General features: G+C 36.5%; 1 protein-coding gene across 1 annotated transcript in view; it reads left to right on the forward strand.

Annotated features, from left to right (window-relative positions):
• The first annotated feature begins 3,804 nt into the window (after positions 1-3,804).
• The window catches only part of LOC107742525 (adhesion G protein-coupled receptor L1-like), an 11,495-nt gene continuing 6,853 nt past the window's right edge, over positions 3,805-8,446 (forward strand). The window contains exon 1 of the mRNA XM_016555528.1: positions 3,805-4,280. The gene's annotated coding sequence lies outside the window, so the exon portion shown is untranslated. The remainder of the gene's footprint in view (positions 4,281-8,446) is intronic.

Raw genomic sequence — 8,446 nt, forward strand, 5'->3', positions numbered from 1 at the left:
ATATTGTGAAAATCTCCTTTAAATCTGTCCAAATTAAGTTCTTAGCAATGCATATTACTAATCAAAAATTAAGTTTTGATATATTTACAGTAGGAAATTTACAAAATATCTTCATGGAACATGATGTTTACTTAATATCCTAATGATTTTTGGCATAAAAGAAAAATTGATAATTTTGACCCGTACCATGTATTTTTGGCTATTGCTACAAATATACCCCAGCGACTTAAGACTGCTTTTGTGCGCCAGGGTCACATATAAAGATATATAGTAGACATAATTACTATAGAAACTTAGAAACTATCTTATATGGGATGGGTAAATATGTGCAAACACACACCTCGGACATGATTAAATTACTTGAAAAAGAACTAAATCACAAATTTTGATGAAATGTTACGGCTGGAATTAGTCATGAATCTGTTTATAGTGATAATCGTATATTCATGAAAGCCTTTCATAAAAGCAGCCAAACGACTGAAGGGTCTGTTCTATGATATCGAATTGACTCGTTATGAATTTACAAAGTTGCCGTTGAACTGTATTCTGAAGGGTAAGTTGGGTTGTCAAACCTTCCCCTAAACAGTAAACACCATTCTTAAATAATGTGGTCAGTTAAACAGCTCAGTGGGGTTTCTTCACAGAGGCTAATTGCTATCCTTGTCAACTATGTTTAGAGGACGATTGAATCAAGCAACAGTCAGACCTTAAATAATGGGTTGAGAATGGCTCCATCTAGAGGTGGATATGTGGCATCACATCGGTGAGAAACACCTGTAGTAGCAGAAATATTACCTAAAAATGAGTGCTTATATGTAACAAGGCTGCAGAAACCATTCGGGATAGCAGTTGGAAAGTTATGGACATTTTGGACTAAGTCATTAGAAAAATCAATCAAACCTTCGTTAAGCAGTCGTAATTTTGCTTTAGTTCAGACATTGGAAATTTTCTCTGTTTACAATGAAATAATAAATGGGTGTTAATGGAGGGCTACTGATCAGCCAGCGTATTATCTTATTTCTCTTTGTGACAATATATTGACCTTAGAAAGATCAAACTAATCAAACCATTCAACTAAAAAGATGTTTGCTTTAACATACTAGCTTTATCATAACTTGTTTGTTAGTTAAGCAGGCCTACAGCATGGCAGAAACTTTATAGGTCTATGATAGGCTATACAGACATATTAAATTGATGCAGTTCTCTACAGTTTTATTCAGATAGCTGTGAAATGGATAGCCACGCACATAAGAAAGGACATCATGTTACAAGTTACATTTTCACACTGAATGACTCGAGTTTTGTAATATAACTAATATTTGCATTCATATGCTCATTTTCTGTTACTAATGTGTAACGCTTACCAGGGAGCAAAGGGGGGATTGGGTCTGTTTGATTGTATTATTAGTAATAGCCTATTCAATTCTTTCCCTTATGTTTGTGAAGTTGTTTCTTCTGTGTGTCTTGTGTCAAACCTGCAAGTGCCTGTGGTAGATGTGAAGTTATCTGCAAGGGAACTTACATCACAAACGCTGAGGTGAGTTTTGGTTTTCATTTGCCTGTTGGCTCTGTGGTCTGTCTATATTGATACACATATTCTATTTAAGTGGACAAAGCCGTATGCAAATGTTCATTAACATGCAAAAACACAATCATCCAGTCGACCACTGAGGCACTGGAGGAATCTTAGAGAGATTTGCATGAAAGCAACGCAGCCCTCCTTACGCAAATGATAAACGATGGATTACTGAGGTCGTCCTTAACTAACTCTGAAGACGTTGATCGTTTTCTTCCCTTTTAAGTTTGTTTTTTGCAACTTTTCAAATGTATTTTACGTAGCCTATAGACTTTATTGTTTGTACTCTTGTCCTAGAAATAGGCTACACTTTAAATCTCGGTCAATGAAATCCATTACAAAAAAGTTATATATTGCATTTTACAAACTATGATGATCTAGTCAAAAGGGAAACGGGATCCATTTCATTCAACTTTTATTATATTTTATTATTGTATTTATTATATTGTATTTTTTAATTTTGACTTTCCCAGAGTTTTTGCCCCAAGCAATTTTAACACTTAACCTTAACTTAACCTACTTAAGAATGTAGAAATAAGCAGAATATTTTTTTTATTTTGCACCACATAATTAAGTTATGTAAAAAGCATTAAAATATTATTTAATGTTATTAAATTTCAATATTGTGCATATTGCATATGTAAAAAACAAAGAATTTATTCCTCGCAGAATGTTTATGACTGTCAAAAAAACAACAAAAATTACAGAATTATCTTGTGATATTATATTTATATATATATATACTGGCGTTCAAAAGGTTGGGATCAGTAAGACTTGTACTGTTTTTTAAAGAAGTCTCTTCTGCTCATCAAGACTGCATTTATTTGATCAAAAATACAGAAAAAAAACAGTAATCTTGCAAAATATTATTACAATATAAAATAATGGTTTCTATTTTAATATCCTTTAAAATATAAGTTATTTCTGTGATGCAAAGCTGAATTTCCATCAGCCATTACTCCAGTAAAAAGTATATATATATACAGTATATATAAGCAGCACAACAGTTTCTAGCTCTGATAATAAATCAGCATATTATACTGATTTCTGAAGATCACGTGACACTGAAGACTGCAGTAATGATGCTGAAAATACAGCTTTGATTCACAGAAATAAATTACAGTTTAATATATATTAAAATAGAAAAACGTTATTTTACATCATAATAATATTTCACAATATTATTATTTTTCCTGTATTTTAAATAAAATAAATGCAGCCTTGATGAGCATAAGAAACTCCTGTAAAACAGTATATGCTGATTTATGATTAGAATTATCAACAGTTGTGCTGCCAAATATATTTTTGGAAACTGCCACACTTTTTTTTTTCAGGATTATTTGATGAATAAAAAGTTAAAAAGAACAGCATTATTTTAAATAAAATAAATGCAGCCTTGATGAGCATAAGAAACTCCTGTAAAAAAACATTGAAAATCTTTCTGATCCCAAACTTTTGACCGGTTGTGTGTATGTGTGTATATATATATATATATATATATACACATACATATACAGTGAAGCATACAGAGAGAGAGAGAGAGCGCGAGGGAATGAAGCAGGGCGTTCGTGTTCTCTCTATCAAAGCGTCGCGTTAAGGTTCTCCCGCTCGCGCATGCCGCATCCAGCACAGCACCAACGGGAACAGCGTTGCTCTCCCGTCAGGAACCGACGCGCGTCTATCATAGAGTAAATCGTTAGGTTCGGGTGAATTATTTTGTCGAAGCAGCGAGGCCTGTGCTGTTTTTCGCCGTGTGTCTGTCTCTATTGTATGCAGCAGCAGCAGCAGAATCCACGACAGCCGCATCTTCCATTGATCTGTTGATATCTGCTGGGATCTTCTGCATCTGTCCTCTGCTACCATCACAACATCTGGCCGTGCTCGCCCGCTCCTCTCTTCCATATTAACCCTAATATCCTGTTTTGACGAGGACATTTGTTCCTGTCGTACACATGGTGAATGTAGATGCCAAACAGTGTTTTTAATCGTCGTGTAGCTATATTTGTGATTTATTCATCGGCCATCGCTCGGCGCAGACCGTGGGTTTAGTCACGGACATCCACGATGGGCTTCTGCGCTAAATGTCGCAGATGTTGGTGATTATCGGTGCCATTTATTACGGATTTAACGCGTGCGCGGGGAGGGATTTTGCGTTCGCTGCAAACGATCGACGCATTTATTTTTGCCTGAACTCGATTTTTCCTTTTTAGTAATATGATTATTAGCAGAAGAGGATCACCCTCAGCTCATCGTCTCATTGCAATACCCTTGACGATCAACAGTTCATCGCGTAAATGCCTCTAAACCCGCGCGATTATTAGTCGGAGCGCGCGACGTCGAGTCGCAGATCTTCGCTTGCGCTCATAATGACTAATAAACCAAAACGATTGTCGTCTTCACTCATGGATGCTCTTAATGTTGTATGTTGATTTGTCTTATCGACAGGGTCAGGAGACTGTATTCATATTGGATTATAGCATTGCCCGTGTTTATTATTCCTCCTGCGTGTTTGTGACTGAAGACGCTCCATATAGGGTGGATTATTCCCGCTTTTGAATATCATGTTTTTGGCCCTTTTATCGTCTGGAAAGATGGCAGCTGATTAAATTTTAATCTTGATGCATTCTGGCGACACGGGAGGAGAAGAGGAGAAGCGAGTGAATCGGGGAGGAGAGGGCGAGGAGATGTAGGGTGGATACAGAAGGTAAGAATGAATGAATGAAGGAACAGTGTGTGTTCAGTTCAGTCCTAAACACGTCGATACACACCGTCTACACACATCATTTCATTATACACGTTTACTTAAGTGAGCACAATTCTATCTAGTATTTTGGAATTTACAGAATGGGGTGAGTTAAGGTAAATTGGGACACTTGAGATGACCAAATGGCCCAGTTATTCTGAATGTACACTATGTATACAGCCTATATTTATGTATTTGTAATTTTATATATGACTCGTATTTCCAATTAAGAACCGAATGCCACCCAAAATAAATGTTATTTTTGGCTTACATCTGAGGACATGCACATATAGAATATACACGCCATTGTGCATGCACATATCACTGTATGCACACACACACACACATAAGCGCACATTCTTCATGCACAGACCTATATATCATACATGCGCGCGCACACACACACACACACACACATTGTGGTCATTTTTCATTGCATGTAAATTGAGTTACAGGCCAAAGGCGAGCCGAACGCTGCGGCGCGTGAGTGGTGTGTAAATGCGCTGGCGCCACTGACTGCTGGTGCATTCTGACAGACCTCCCTCTCTCCATCTCTCCCCACCCAACATCTCCTCCATCTCCCGCACACGCCGTATCTTTCTCCTGAGCGATGCATGAGCCCCAACTAGTGCATTTGGATACGCTTTGAGTGAGCTAAATCTGGAAAAACTGTCCTCTTTGGGAAAATTATTCATAAATAAAACAATGTTTTCATGTTTTATTCTAAACATGGTGAACGTTTTCTTTTAGGGTTTGTGGTATTTTGTCTATATTAGTAAGTCTATGGTATGCTGTATTTTCCCATTTAGAGAGATAAGTGTGTGTTCGGAGTTACTGACTTACATTTTGAGGATAAATATGTCTACAGAAGTGAGCTGAGTCTGACAAAACCGGGACATCATCGCTTGGTGAAAAATATGTTCATATTTATTTAGGTTTGATTTTAGACCATATTAGAACAATACAAGTCCTCGTTTGAAGTTAAGTGAATGTGCATGTGTGACTGTGTTTTACAGGCGGATATATGGAGACGAGAGCGTGTGTTTATAAAGGAGCTCGTAATGATCTTGTGAAGACTCACGGGTGGTTGAGCGAGCAAAGACTCAAATGCAAAGACATGCAAAAACACTGGTTACTAGTCAAAGCAAGTGGATGAAGAGCAGAAAATAATCTCGTATGTCACTTCTGTCGTTGGCTTATTGGTATCACAGTATATCTATAGATTCTGCCTGTGATGAAGAGATTCGTGCAGCTGTAGAATAAACTCAGACGTTTAGTCATTAATAGATAAATACATAGCAACAGACCAATTGACCCCTGAGCTGGTGGCCATTCATTTATCTATACGTTTGTGCTTGTATTTATAGCGTTAGATAAATAGGCATTATTTGTGTATCCTTCTTGCTTTGCCGTCTCAGCAGTTTTGAGTCCCTGTTGTTAAAAATACTTTCTCTTGCCCCAGTGTAGTGTGCAGAATCCGAAGCCATCTGTAAGCTGATTTCCGTGAGATTCGCTGTCGTTCTGCTGCACTTTCAGAGCATTAGTGCTTGGGAAACCTGTTTGAGAACACTCATTATTTTTGCAGTTTTTTGGTGTTGCTTGAGGTGCAGAAACTGTGCAGTGGTTTAAATGTGTGTTCGATCTCTTAAGCCCTCATTATTTGGTCTGTTTTCTTAGGGACAATCACATTAGATTGTCTGCTAAACATCTTAAATGTCACTCAGCCAGTCTGGAAAGTAATTTAGTCCTGAGTTACACAATCAAATTAAAACAGTGAAGAGCTGAAATAGGAGAATAATTATGTAGTCTGTTACCAATAGTGGTTGACAAAAATGGGTCTTTGTTAGAATAACTTATTTGCAGCGTTGCAATGTAAGTACTTGGGTTTTTTTTTGCTTGGCCAGATTTTTCTATGATTTAATGCTTTTCTGTGTCTTAAGCGGAAGCCTTATGTTGGTGTATTTATTTATTTGGTAAGTAGCTGTGATATAAATGAGTCAGCCAGTCATTATTAAAAATAAACCCCTTTACCTCTGACTGGATACTAGACCTGATCCATCTGTTGGTGTTTATTTTGCTTTAATAATCAGTATTTGTATTGTTTTTAATGCATTTTATGCATTTGCTTCACTATCTGGTCCAGATTGTCAATTTAAAGACAAGTTAATGTAAAATACTCATATTTAGACAGAGTTTAGTTTTGTCTACAGAGCTGCTGTTAATGCATTTTTAAGCAAAAGTCTTTAGTACGAAAGATTTTACAATTATGAGACACATAAATTCAGTCAAGTGTGTCTGAACTCACAGTTCATAATATGCATAGCCTTGATATAATGCAATTTCAGACATAAATGCACATGACATCTTTTAAATTGAATGATTTTTGAAAAATGTATTATATAGTTGCATGCTAGCAGTAGATTTTGTTTATCAGTCACAGACTGGCTGCTAATCTAAATATGACCAGGTGTATAGTCTACCATTAATCTTTTTATGCTGCTTTTCGGCTTCATTAGCAAAAGGCAACATGAACATGATGACTGTGATGTATTTTTGGTGAAGCGTGCATGTGAGAAAATCAAAATATATGATATTTTCTTCTTATTTGACTTCATCTGTGGCTTCTGTAGCTTCACGTTGACTTTCAGACGGACTGCAGCGGTGTTTTCCTGATCTGGTGTGAGTGAGTGTTGTGTGCAGCGCTGGTGAGAGTGGTGTGTTTGTTTATGTCTCTAACACAGAGGGTGAATTATAGCAATTACTCCAGGCTTGTTATTACACTGGTGCTTCGGGAAGCTCTCCAGATGAAGCTCTGCTCTGGTGTTTGATTCTCGGCGCTCCACAAACGTAGGTTTTGATCACGACAGTGAATTCGTGTGTGCTGACAGACGAGGATGGCAATATTTGGCTGGATGTGGTCCACGTTTATCTCACAGCACGCTTTCATCAACCGCTTCTGTTATCCATGAAAGTGCAGCACAGCCGGACTTTAATTAGACTTTGACATTTAATTACACCTGGAGGCAAATTCATCTTTAATAGTCACTGAATAACGGTTGTGTCTCATGAATGTTTTCACAGATACATATACTGTGTTCATACACAATAATCTTTCATTTTTACTGATATCGATTAAACCTTAATTGAGTTATACCACATCAAAATGTATTCTGCTTGAGGATAGATCCTGAACAGAGAAGATATGGTATGTTTTTCTATGTAGAACATACAATAATTAACAATAATAATTTCTGACAGCAAAAATGAAATTTGTCATTATTTATGAAGTGTGTGCATACAGTGTGGTAAATGCATGATGCATTTCATATATGTGAATATATGAAACTGCATCAGGGTTAACTAAAACTAAAACCAAAGAGAAACACGTTAGTTGCTTAAATAAAATATAAAAAATGAAAACTTTTAAACATTTCTCGTTTTCATTTAGTTTACCCTGATGTAAAAAAGACTAAAAACCAAAGTTAAAAAAACAAAAACTATATAGACATTTTTTTCTGTTATTTTTAATAACAATGACAAAAATACAAAACAATTTACAAAAACTTTTAACTAAAATTAAAAAGAAAAACTACAATAGTACCTCAATGATGCTAAAATAACACTGCACTGAATGTCCCATAATAGTGACCACTAATTTTAATAATAATTGTTCATAATAATGTGTTTTTCATTTGTGTGTGTGTGTGTGTGTGTGTGTGTGTGTAAGGGTGTGTCACTCTCCAGTGTTTTTGCCGGTACTAAATTAGAAGGTGTTATTTGCGTAAGTCACTGGGCCATTAGGGATCGTGTGTGTGAGTGTGTCTGTGTGTGTGTGTGTGTGTGTGAGAGAGAGAGTCTATTTATCCCAAACTTTTTAATGGTAATGCATGGCTTTCGCAAAAATATAAAGCAGGAAAAACTGTTTTTAACACTGATAATAATAATAATGATTTTTCACAGTATCAGTGTTTTTACTTTATGTTTGATCAAATAAATGCAGTCTGTGTGTGTGTGTGTGAGAGAGAGTCTGTGTGTGAGTGAGTGAGTGAGTGTGTGTGTTAGAGAGTGAGTGAGTGAGTGTGTGTGAGAGAGAGAGAGAGGGAGTGTGTGTGTGTGTGTGTGTGTGT

Source organism: Sinocyclocheilus rhinocerous, unplaced genomic scaffold (genome assembly GCF_001515625.1).
Source record: "Sinocyclocheilus rhinocerous isolate Xijiao unplaced genomic scaffold, SAMN03320098_v1.1 scaffold1639, whole genome shotgun sequence".
Lineage (NCBI taxonomy): Eukaryota > Metazoa > Chordata > Actinopteri > Cypriniformes > Cyprinidae > Sinocyclocheilus > Sinocyclocheilus rhinocerous.